Below are 12,782 nucleotides of genomic sequence, written 5' to 3'. Positions count from 1 at the left end.
TAGATTGATGATTTTTTATTTATTTCACCTTTATTTAACCAGGTAGGCCAATTGAGAACAAGTTCTCATTTACAACTGCGACCTGGCCAAGATAAAGCCAAGCAGTGAGACAAAAAACAACAACACAGAGTTACACGTGGAATAAACAAACATACAGTCAATAACAATATAAAAATCTATACAGTGTGTGCAAATGGAGTAAGGCGGTATGGAAATAAATAGGCCATAGTAGAAAAGTAATTACAATTTAGCAAATTAATACTGACGTGATAGATGTGCAGATGATGATGTGCAAGTAAAAATACTAGTGTGCAAAAGAGCAAAAAAAGTAAATAAAAAAAATATGGGATGAGGTAGGTAGTTGGATGGACTATTTACAGATGGGCTGTGTACAGCTGCAGCAATCGGTGAGCTGCTCACATAGATTATGCTTAAAGTTAGTGAGGGAGATATAAGTCTCCAACTTCAGCGATTTTTGAAATTTGTTCCAGTCATTGGCAGCAGAGAACTGGAAGGAAAGGCGGCCAAAGGAGGTGTTGGCTTTGGGGATGACCAGTGAGCTATACCTGCTTGAGCGCCTGCTAGGGGTGGGTGTTGTTATGGTGACCAGTGAGCTGAGATAAGGCAGAGATTTACCTAGCAAAGACGTATAGATGACCTGGAGCCAGTGGGTCTGGCGATGAATATGTAGCGAGGGCCAGCCGACGAGAGCATACAGGTCGCAGTGATGGGTGGTATGTGGGGCTTGGTGACAAAACGGATGGCACTGTGATAGACTGCCTCCAGTTTGCTGAGTAGAGTGTTGGAGGCTATTTTGTAAATGACCGCCGAAGTCGAAGATCGGTAGGATAGTCAGTTTCACGAGGGTATGTTTGGCAGCGTAAGTGAAGGAGGCTTTGTTGCGAAATAGGAAGCCGATTCTAGATTTAATTTTGATTTGGAGATGCTTAATATGAGTCTGGAAGACACCTATGTATTTGTATATGTCCACATATTCTAAGTCAAAACCGTCCAGAGTAGTGATGCTAGTCGAGCGGGCGTGTGCGGGCAGCAATCGGTTAAAGAGCATGCATTTAGTTTTACTAGCGTTTAAGAGTTGGAGGCCATGGAAGGGGTGTTGTATGAAATTGAAGCTCGTGTGGAGGTTTGTTAACACAGTGTCCAAAGAAGGGCCAGATGTATACAGAATGGTGTCGTCTGCATAGAGGTGGATCAAGGAATCACCCGCAGCAAGAGCTCTGTCAATCACTGCATTGATATATACAGAGAAAAGAGTCAGCCCGAGAATTGAACCCTGCGGTTCCCCCATAGAGACTGCCAGAGGTCCGGACAACAGGCCCTCCGATTTGACACACTGAACTCTATCTGAGAAGTAGTTGGTGAACCAGGCGAGGCAGTCATTTGAGAAATCAAGGCTATTGAGTCTGCCGATAAGAATGCAGTGATTGACAGAGTCGAAATCCTTAGCAGGTCGATGAAGACGGCTGCACAGTACTGTCTTTTATCGATGCTGGTTATGATATTGTTTAGGACCTTGAGCGTGTCTGAGGTGCACCCATGACCAGCTCGGAAACCAGATTGAATAGTGGAGAAGTTATGAAATGGTCGGTGATCTGTTTGTTAACTTGGTGCTCTTATTCTCCATTAACTTTTGGCGTTAGAGCTGCAGGATGCAAATTTCTGTTTGAAAAAGCTAGCCTTTGCTTTCCTAAATGACTGTGTGTATTGGTTCCTGACTTCCCTGAAAAGTTGCATATCGTGGGGACTATTCGAACCTAGTGCAGTATGGTATGTTGCTATTGGCTAAAATTGTCCAAAAGATCTGAGACACAGCAGAGAGCCTCCATCTACTGTAGGGTTGGGTCAGGTCCAGGTTAGCAGTCCACCCATGGGCTAGCAGACCTGGGTTCAAATACTTAAAAAATATTTTTAAGTACTTTATCTGTTCTTGATTGAACTTCCCTGGCTACATTTATCAACAGCCCCAAAACTGTAAACTCGCCCATCTGGCAGTCCATGCAGGCTAGAGCAAACGCTAACAGTATTTGAATGATTTCACATATTATTTGAACCCAACTCTGTTGGCTAGTCACCGTGGAAGAGCTAATATGATAACAGGGCTAATTTGAATCTTCTATCTCTTCTCGACTCCCATCAGGTTTTTCATGCCAGGTTATACATGAGGTATGCATTTCCCTTCTCTGTTGTCATCCTTGGTGTTATGTGTCTTTCACATGGATGATTATAACAATATCAAAAACAGATTGCTCTAGAAATTATCACTTGCCTCTCCCAGTATCTGAAACGCACCAGAGGCCCACTAAAGAAAGGGGAAGGTGTGCTGTTTTGGGTGAATACTCAAGACTTTAAACCGCTAACTATAAACAGATCACCACTAGATTTGCATGTTGTCCAGCAATGACAATATCAGACAATACCACTTCAGAAGCCTAGCTAGGCTTGAGGTCGGAGCGCAACCACAGATGTCCACTGTGAATAAGAATCGGCTTGACTCACAGGCTGTGTCCCAAATGGCATCTTATTCCATATGCAGTGACCTGGGTCCATAGGGCAGGGTCAGGGTCCTTTTGACCAGGGTCCATAGGGCACTATGCAGAGAATAGGGTGCCATTTGGGACACCATTTCAGACACAACTTCAGTCCAGCAGCCATTTGTTTGTGTCATCAAGTTCCTCTCAAACCACCAACCAGCAGCTCATAGCCAATTCCTCTCCAGTCCTCTCCAGTGACCAAGACAGCATGACCTCAAGTGGATGACATATTTCTAATGGCAGACATTCACAGAGGAACAATGTTTTCGTACAAGGGTGTAACTTCTAACCAGAGACCTACCATTCCCCTAGGACTCCCTCTAAACCATCAATCATTGTGTTAATGAAGCTAACCTTTACTCTGACATCAGCTTGATCAATACTGACTGTAATAATACATTGCTATGTTGATCAAATCTATTGTTCAGCTTGATTTTTACAAAGTTCTGCCACGTTGGCTATGAACTTTATTGTCTGACCCCTGGTTTCAGAAATCCCCTGCCTCCATAACTTTCCCATGGTAAAATGTTACTGCCCGTTTCTGAAATCCCCTGCCTCCATAACTTTCCCATGGTAAATTGTTACTGTTCGTTTCTGAAGTCGACTGTTTAGCTCAGGACAACAATCGCCAGAGCTTACGTTGGCCAGCCTCATATAAGCTGTCTGCTTTCAAGCTCAGCTGTATCACACATCTCTCATGTGCCTGCCTGCAGCGGTGTCCCCAGGCAGCAGCTAATGGATCAAAAAGACAGGAAATAGCAGGCTGGTTCAGGATTCTTCCTCTGATGGTGAAGATGCTCTGGCAACAACTGAGCTGGATAAATCAATACTCTCCATCTGCCAACACTGGCCCATTCACATTGGGCTGCCCCATGCCAGGTGAGTTACTGCAGTGGTTTGGGGTGGATGAACCAACAAATGTTTTAAGAACATATTGCTTCAGACAACATAAAACGTGAAGCTATTTTGGGGTTAAGTGGAAGCACAACACCTTGTTTATATCGACTTGTTTGTGCTTGTGCCTGAATGTAGACAGACACATTAATAAAGTATAATGAGCCCCATTGCGTGCATTACCTTGCCCAGAAAGCTTAACACACTATAAATAATGTATAACAGTAGTGGAAGTTCTGCTTAGCCTACCTGGGGACATTCACAGAGAGCTGTGATAATACAGTGATGATGTGATAATACGGACGATTACATACACCTTAGCCAAATACATTTAAACTAAGTTTTTCACAATTCCTGACATTTAATCCTTGTAAAAATTCCCTGTCAGTTAGGATCACCACTTTATTTTAAGAATGTGAAACGTCAGAATAATAGTAGAGAGACTGATTTAGTTCAGCTTTTATTTCTTTCATCACATTCCCAGTGGGTCAGAAGTTTACATACACTCAATTAGTATTTGGTAACATTGCCGTTAAATTGTATAACTTGGGTCAAACGTTTCAGGTAGCCTTCCACAAGCTAGTGTAACTGAGTCAGGTTTTTAGGCCTCCTTGCTCGCATACGCTTTTTCAGTTCTGTCCACAAATGTTCCATAGGATTGAGGTCAGGGCTTTGTGATGGCAACTCCAATACCTTGACTTTGTTGTCCTTAAGCCATTTTGCCACAACTTTGGAAGTATGCTTGGGGTCATTGTCCATTTTAAGACTAATTTGCGACCATGCTTTAACTTCCTGACTGATGTCTTGAGATGTTGCTTCCATATATCAACATAATTTCCCTACCTCATGAAACCATCTATTTTGTGAAGTGCACCAGTCCCTTGTGGGGCTGCAGCAAAGGACCCCCACAACATGATGCTGCCACCCTCATGCTTCACGGTTGGGATGGTGTACTTTGGCTTGCCAGTCTCCCCCTTTTCCTCCAAACATAACAATGGTCATTATGGCTAAACAGTTTTGTTTGTTTCATCAGACCAGAGAACATTTCTCCAAAAAAGTATGATCTTTGTCCCCATGTGCAGTTGCAACCCATGGTCTGGCTTGTTTATGGCGGTTTTGGAGCAGTGGCTTCTTCCTTCTGAGCGGCCTTTCAGGTTGTGTCGATACAGGACTCGTTTTACTGTGGCTATAAATACTTTTGTACCTGTTTGCTCCAGCATCTTCACAAGGTCCTTTGCTGTTGTTCTGGGATTGATTTGCACTTTTCGCACCAAAGTACGTTCATCTCTAGGAGACAGAACGCGTCTCCTTCCTGAGCGGTATTATGGCTGTGTGGTCCCATGGTGTTTATACTTGGTACTACTGTTTGTACAGATGAACGTGGTGCCTTCAGGCATTTGGGAATTGCTCCCAAGGATGAACCAGACTTGTGGAGGTCTACAATTGTTTTCTTGGTCTTGGCTGATTTCTTTTGATTTTCTCAAGCAAAGAGGCACCGAGTTTCATGATAGGTCTTGAAATACATCCACAGGTACAGCTCCAATTGGCTCAAATTATGTCAATTAGCCTATCAGAAGCCTATAAAGCCATGACATAATTTTCTGGAATTTTCCAAGCAGTTCAAAGACACAGTCAACTTAGTGTATATAAACTTTGGGCCCACTGGAATTGTGATACAGTGAATTATAAGTGAAATAATCTGCCTGTAAACAATTGTTGGAAAAATTACTTGTGTCAAAAACTAGTTTTAATGACTCAAACCTAAGTGTATGTAAACTTCAGACTTCAACTGTACATGCAGTCAGAAAAATGTGCTCTGTTGGATAGGAATCCTAACAAAGTGAGAAGAATTCTTCAGTCCCTGGAGAAACATCTCTCTACAACGAAAGAGAGAAAGAGAGGTAACACAGAGGACAGAATGTTCTAGAGATTGTACTATTTGTCTAAATGTATTTTTATCACTGCACATTCATGTAGTTAAGTATTTCTTAGAATCCTTCATCTCTTTGTTGCACTTCTAAGAAACATGCAAAACAGTTCCTGATGTTGCCTTTTGTACCTCTTGATACCAGTTGATGTTTACCATAGTAATACATGAATATACAGCAGATACTACTAAAGGCACACTTGTATCCCTAGAAAGCATACAGATAGATGTCTATTCTGTGTTGTGTTAGTACTGTTTTTAGTGATATTCATATGGGCTTTTAAACCCTAACTCCTATTGTTTCTACTTTAGATGAGAGAGTCTGAATGCTGACACCGTCTGGGATTCCATGTGATGTACCTTGTCACCTTTTGAACATATGGGTTGAGGCCTGCTGCTTTGGAGATTGATTGACCAACCAGGTGGAATGGTCATAAATGAGGACATCAAGCCCTGGGATAAAGGACAAGGGAACATTATTATCAAAGTAAAAGATATGTTCAAATTTGGTCAATGTTTTGAGATCAAAGACAGATGTGTTTGGTGTCATGTTGATGTAACATGGCTTCCATTATTCAGGTAATTTGCTCTCTGTAACTTTAGCTGTCATGGTGGCCACCCCGCTGCTGTGTACAGATACCTGAGGAGGTGGTTCACGGTTCTCATTGCACTTCTCAGTGTTGACCTATGATGACCAGAATAAATATCAGACGTGCCAGCCAGGTGTGTTCATTGCTAGCTTAGCCAGCCAGGTGTGTTCATTGCTAGCTTAGCCAGCCAGGTGTGTTCATTGCTAGCTTAGCCAGCCAGGTGTGTTCATTGCTAGCTCAGCCAGCCAGGTGTGTTCATTGCTAGCTTAGCCAGCCAGGTGTGTTCATTGCTAGCTTAGCCAGTTACGGTTGATTTCTCAACTCCTCCTCTTGCACTTGTAGCTCTGTGGATATTCTCTGATGTATTTATTCATAATTCAGTGGATTTCAGTCATTATCTTCAGTGTCTATATTCTAACCTATCAAGACTGACGTCTCAGTTAGTTTCTTTTGGAGGATGTCTAGGTGATTCTGATGGCTTCTCTCTGATGAGCGATCAGCACACAGCTTCATAATGTATTTGATGTGTGTGTGTATGGCGGCTCCATGCTAGCCAATGACCAATCACCTGTAACAATAAACGAATGTGCTGCAGGCGTGACGGCGGCGTGGGGAGAGATGCAGCGGCAGCGAGCACGGCCACTCGCTGGACTAATTAACCAGGCGTATAGACAGGGCTCTGTGCCGCAACCCAAGACAATTCCAATCTGAAGAGCTGTAATTGAAGTGACAAGTTAATTACAGCCTGATTATTATCATGCTTTCATTGTAGCCCCCCTTCTCCCCCTTTCCCCCTCTTTTCCCACTCTCTCATATCTCTCTGGATCTCCCCCTCGTTTACACACTCGTCCATTTTCTCTTTTTCCCACAGTCTCTCTCGTTCCCCTCTCTCTCTCTCTCCCTCTCTCTCTGGATCCCTCTTTCCCTTTCTCTTTGTATCTCTCTATCTTCTCCTACTCCCTCTCTACCTGTGATGAGTTAATTAAAGATGATCACCCAATAGGTTCTGAGTCTGCATATGTACACCTCCTCCACCCCCCCCCACCCCCTCACCTTTTCACTGATGTTGGATGTATAATTAAACTCAGATAAGTTCACTTTGTCTCATTTTCGTTTACAACATTTATGAGCTGTACTTTTTAGAGTCGAACCCCCCCCATCACCAGCAACCCTACCCTCCGACCCACCCAATCTCACCCAACCCCTCTCTCTCCCAGTCTCTGTAATTAGTGTAAGCATATTTCTTTAAACAAGCTACATAAAGTTTAGTGGCAGGATTAAATCGCATCATTACCATAATATGGCTGTGCGATTTGCCCCTATCTCTCTGCTTTTCCGCCACATCAAAGCTGGATGGAGCTCTGGTGTAATTGGGCCATGCTGCCTTGTCAAGATGATTCAGGCTGATGGCTGCTCCTCTCCTCTCCCTGCTCTCCCTGAAAACCTCCTGGGCATGATAATTAATGGAGAAAAAAAGTCAAGTTAACATGAAGAAGAGAAGAAAGAAAAAAACTTTGGACAGCTCTGCATGAATATTTTACATATTCAAGTTATCTGGAGTTAACATTAACAATTTGATGTATAATGCATTGATTAAGGAAGAGCTCCCCTAGTTCCTGTTTCATGACATCAAAAATGGACATTTGTTTTGTCCTGGAGCTAGCTAGGCTTTTCTTTTCTCCTCCAACCAGATGTGTGTTTTCTTCTGATTATCACTTTGATTTCACCTTGGGAGTCTTATCATGTATAGGCAAAGGTACAGTATATACGTTGGTGTTGGTTCAGTGCATTCTTTTTAAATTCATGTCATTGTTGACGATGTTCTTAACTAGGACAGGTGTCAGTCAAGGTGCTCAGATGTAGTGAAAGGTGAAGCCTCTTTCCCTGTAGACCTCCTATAACAAACACTGTCTAATTTTCCTGTAATCAGATCATTTCCCCCCATTGTCTCAAGAGACCTGGACCAGGAGCATAATCATAACCTCATCTTCATAGCGGAAATCACTTACTTTCCTTGATGAGTATTATGACACAAGGATTACAAAGAAACATCCATTTTCATTTGTTGGTTATTGTTCTGTGACACACTTTGGTAATGAATAAGGCAATAATAGTTGAAGTGCAGACAGATGCCAAGTGTCTTACATCCTTCACAATGGATATCGTTGAGTGAAGTTTGCCTGGGTCACCGATGATTTGTTGGAAATGAGTCCCATATGTTTTATCTCTGTGTTTACATATGAATGAATCATAATGACAGAGAACACATAAGGGAAGGTTGGGGGGCGGGTGGAGTGGGTGACGGGCTGAATATCGATGAATCCTCTGTATTGGCGGAGCGAGAGAGCGGGCAGAGAGTAAGAAAGGGACATGCCATTCATCTGTTCATCCAGCGGAGGAGAGCAGACAATGGCGGTGACAGGGGGTGACAGAGGCTGTCTCCCAAATGGCATCCTATTTACTACATAGTGCACTATGTTTGACCAGAGCTCTATGTGTCCTGGTCAAAAGTAGTGCACTATATAAGGAATAGGGTGTAATTTGAGACACACCCAGAGGGACAGCTGGCCGTCCCACTAGTCCCACATGTGATTCGCCCGCCGCTCCGGGCGGTGACACCTCACTAAAGGAGTGCTTGACTAATCAAAACAACAAGCCAGACACCCTCCCTGCACCGCGCTGGGAGAGAGGGGGGACGACGTGCCAGCAAGACGTGGCACGTCAGACAATACCTTCTCCATCACCACCCTCCTCTCCTCCTATCGCTCCTCTACCCCTTAACCGCCAATGTAGGGCACTGGGGGTTGTCAGCTAAACCAAGTAACCTTTCCTCCTTTTCATTTCTTTCTCCCCACATTTGAATATGAAAAGCCTTCTTTTCTTACGCAGTCAAAGGACCATCACTTTAATGACATTTGGCAGTCATTTGATTTATTAGGTTTTTAGAAGGAAGAGAAATCCACTAAATATTTCATATGCCATGCTAATCCTTGTAATATTGCGGGCTGAAGCCATGTACCTGCATGGCAGTGGAGTGTGGCGCATGGATTTCTACCTCTGTCAGATGACTCTACTGAATAATACAACAGCCTTATTGAAATATTTAGACTTTGATTCCCATTAAAAGAATCTTTAAAACATGAGATTTACGTACATGTACAGTTTCCAGAAGAAAGGAACAGGGAGATAGTGTAGACAGCAATCACAACACACTCACACATGGAGCCTAGCGCCAGTCTGAGTACCTGGGTTTTCCTCTGCGCTCTTCTCTAAAGTGGGTGTGGGTAGAAAACATTGGGGATTCTTTAAAACAAAGGGCATGCTAGCTACCCAGGCAGAACGAATGTCTCACAAGGAGTAGCTAGTTTGCATGATTGCATGTGTTGTGTTTTTATGCGATGTGGAGGCAAAAGTACAAGCGATGAAAGACACGTGTATGAAACATTGTGACACAAGTGGCTTAAGAAATCAAAAGAAATGGGAATCTAGTTTCAGCAGTTTTATCCTTTCCTCGACACGCCACTCAGCTCAACACTGACATTTACAGCCATGTTTGGCATCCAACAGCTAGACACCGAACACCATACTGAGCACGCCTGTCAATACCTGTATGATTGTACTGTATATCTTTTTTTTAAACGTTCTCATGTTTCTTGATTGCATCCATTCTATTCACAAACTGGAAATCTAGAATTATAACGCTTGTTATTGATGAGAGACAGTGCTCTGTACTCAGGCCTATGGCCACTCCACAGGGCCTACTGAAGGCCTATGTTCAGGCTCTGTGGGCGTGTCAGCCTGTGTGTGCCACATGGTGTCTAGCTGCTTGTACTCTCAGGACATAGCTGAGTTAAATGTGTTTCTTCCCACAAGCCTCTTGGCAGCCATCTTGCCTTCTCTTTCATATCCTTATATGTATAGCTTGACCCCACTGTGACATCATCCCTCTGGGCAGAGAGGCATCATTGAGAGATAAGATGAAAGCATCCAGCCTGGGCCAACATGACACCACACATAACAAAACCATCTTTGAACTCTCTCTGCCTCCCTTTGTTTGGTACAGCTAAAGGCCAGGGGTGGTCTGAGCCTAGAGCTGCTGCTCATCGTAATGTGGGTAACCCACGTAGCCACAGTCTGAGTAATGCTGCCTCTACAACTGGACTATGTCAAGAACCACAACTATCCAAAGACTGAAACAACAACAGCAACAGTAAAACAGTAAACCCAATCCAGCCAGTGTGCTCAGTCCCAGATAATGCACCCCCATAGTCTTTATACAATACACCAATACACTATAAACATGATACAGTAAATACCAGAGGCATTGTTAAACCTGTGATAGAGAGTGTCTTGACTGTACAGTTCTCTCTTTACTCTGAGAACAGTGGACATACTGTATCAGTGGCACTTGTCATATCAGTGTGTATGATCACAAACGTATGCCCTCAGAGTCAGGATCAAAAAGTTAATGTACAGTGTGTGCTTAGGGATGCATTGGCTCTAAAATAGTGTCTGTCCCTCTCTCTTCTCAAGATCCTATCGCTGAGTAACTCATCCCTAGAAACTGTGCGTAGGAAACGGCAGAAACCCAGCGGAGTCTACACTCTAAAAAAGGAAAGGTTCCTGGAGTATCATTTAGGGGTTCTTCAAATTGAAACTGTGGGGGAACCCCTATAAGTTCTTCCAATAGACCTTTCTTCAAAGAACCCCTTTTAATGGATCCTCAAATACAAATAACCTTTTGAAGAACCTTTTGGGGTTCATTTTTTATCCCCCCCTCCCATATTATGATTCATAATAATATGCATAACAATAACAACAATAACACTATATTTTAGTGTTTATTATGATTTAAATGTCAAAGCAGAATAAAAAAATCTAAATACGAGGCAAACTCCCAGCAGAGCCCCAAGTCCAATGGGTATATCCCCTGGCATGTTGATGTTAATGTGATGATGCTCTCCGTATCCACAGCCACAATGATTTTGCAGTGCATGGTGATCAAACAGGTTTCCTGTTATATTTATCAGCGGTATAGGGGTATAGGGAGGGTGAAATCTGGGAATACAAGAATATATATTATACAGTTGATTAACAAAACGTGCACATGACAGTATTCATACCTTGGATTTTGTTCAGATTTTGTTCAGATACCTACAGACGCAAAAGTGATCAGTTCAGTCATCTGAATACAGCTAGCCTTCAAGATATTCTTCTAGCCTACAGTACATATTTTTACCTCTTTGTTGATTGATATCAATTGAATTGTGTCCATTTTCAGTTTTAGAAAGATTTGCACAAGTATGAAAAGATAGATAGTATCACCATAACACAGTATCAGTTTAGATCATACAAAGTGTAAAGTGGCTGTTCCACTGGATGTCATAAGGTGAATGCACCAATTTGTAAGTCGCTCTGGATAAGAGCGTCTGCTAAATGACTTAAATGTAAATGCAAGGGAGAAACCTTACCCTACATTGAGGAGATCTTTACATTTTTCACTTACAGTAAGAGCCTGCTCCTGCTGTCCTTTCAAATTCAAATCCAAATGTTTCAGTTGGGCAGTTAGGTTCCTACAAAAAAAACACCAACTAAGGAGGTTCCTCGATGAACTCCACCTACTATGGGGTTCTTGGAAGAACCTTTTGGGGGGCAATTTTCAGTGCCAAGAACCCTAAGGTACTTCGAAGAACCTTGAGAATCTTAGAAGAACCCTTGTTGAAACCCTAATTTTTAGAGTGTAGGTAAGAGGGCCCTATCAGCAGAGAGAGAGAGAGCGCGAGAGAGAGCGAGAGAGGGAGAACTTGTTTGCATCTTGGCCATGTTCTGTTATAATCTCCAAGTGGCACAGCCAGAAGAGGACTGGCCACCCCTCATAGCCTGGTTCCTCTCTAGGTTTCTTCCTAGGTTTTGGCCTTTCTAGGGAGTTTTTCCTAGCCAACGTGCTTCAACACCTGCATTGCTTGCTGTTTGGGGTTTTAGGCTGGGTTTCTGTACAGCACTTTGAGATATCAGCTGATGTACGAAGGGCTATATAAATACATTTGATTTGATTTTGAGAGAGAGAGAGAGAGAGAGAGAGAGAGAGAGAGAGAGAGAGAGAGAGAGAGAGAGAGAGAGAGAGAGAGAGAGAGAGAGAGAGAGTTGTAGTGCAGGCAGTCCTAGTTGGAGGAAGCTGATCAGAGCTGTTGGGAGTCTAATTGGACATAACAGGCGTCAGTTGAGCAGGGTGGGTGTGGAGGAGGGGTCTCCTTGAAGGCGCAGGCAGGTAATTTGCACACAGTGATATTCACGCTTGACAACTGGAGGCAAACAATGAGCCTGGGGAAGGTAGTGAGACAGGATGGGAGGCAGCCACCAGACACCAACCGCCAGCCAGGCTCAGTACCACTCTCTGTCTGTGTTCCAAATGGCACCCTATCCCCTACATAGTACACTACTTTTGACCCAGGGCACATAGGGCTCTGATCAAAAGTAGTGCACTATATAGGGAGTAGGGTGCAATTTGGGATGTAGCCTCTGCCTGCCCCACTTGATTTGCCAGCAGGGCTCAGTGAGCAGCCAGCCCAGGTAGCAGCAGCACCACAATTAGGCCTGTACACCCTGGCTCGACTGCACCCGCTCCCCAAATTGTGAAGAGGAGAGGAAGTGACACCCATAAGGCTGCACATTACCGTAATCCAATGTAAATGAAGGGCTATGCAGAACCAGGGAACCAGAGATCCCACCTGAGACAGGCTGGGAGGGATGTGACCGAGCGTGCCAGGCTGTCAGGATTGTGTCAACACGGCTGTTGGCTGTTCAGACCTGTTCAGTCCA

General features: G+C 43.6%; 1 long non-coding RNA gene across 1 annotated transcript; it reads left to right on the top strand.

The window, feature by feature from the left end:
* Positions 1-3,205: 3,205 nt before the first annotated feature.
* LOC118362943 (uncharacterized) lies at positions 3,206-6,963 on the top strand. Its single transcript, XR_004821290.2, has 3 exons — positions 3,206-3,431; positions 5,274-5,347; positions 5,686-6,963. It is a non-coding gene; the product is annotated as an uncharacterized LOC118362943 (long non-coding RNA).
* Positions 6,964-12,782: the final 5,819 nt, after the last annotated feature.

Source organism: Oncorhynchus keta, unplaced genomic scaffold, assembly GCF_023373465.1.
Source record: "Oncorhynchus keta strain PuntledgeMale-10-30-2019 unplaced genomic scaffold, Oket_V2 Un_scaffold_275_pilon_pilon, whole genome shotgun sequence".
Taxonomy (NCBI): domain Eukaryota; kingdom Metazoa; phylum Chordata; class Actinopteri; order Salmoniformes; family Salmonidae; genus Oncorhynchus; species Oncorhynchus keta.
Note: the sequence above shows the minus strand (reverse complement) of the source record. Positions and strands in the feature narration are given on the sequence as shown.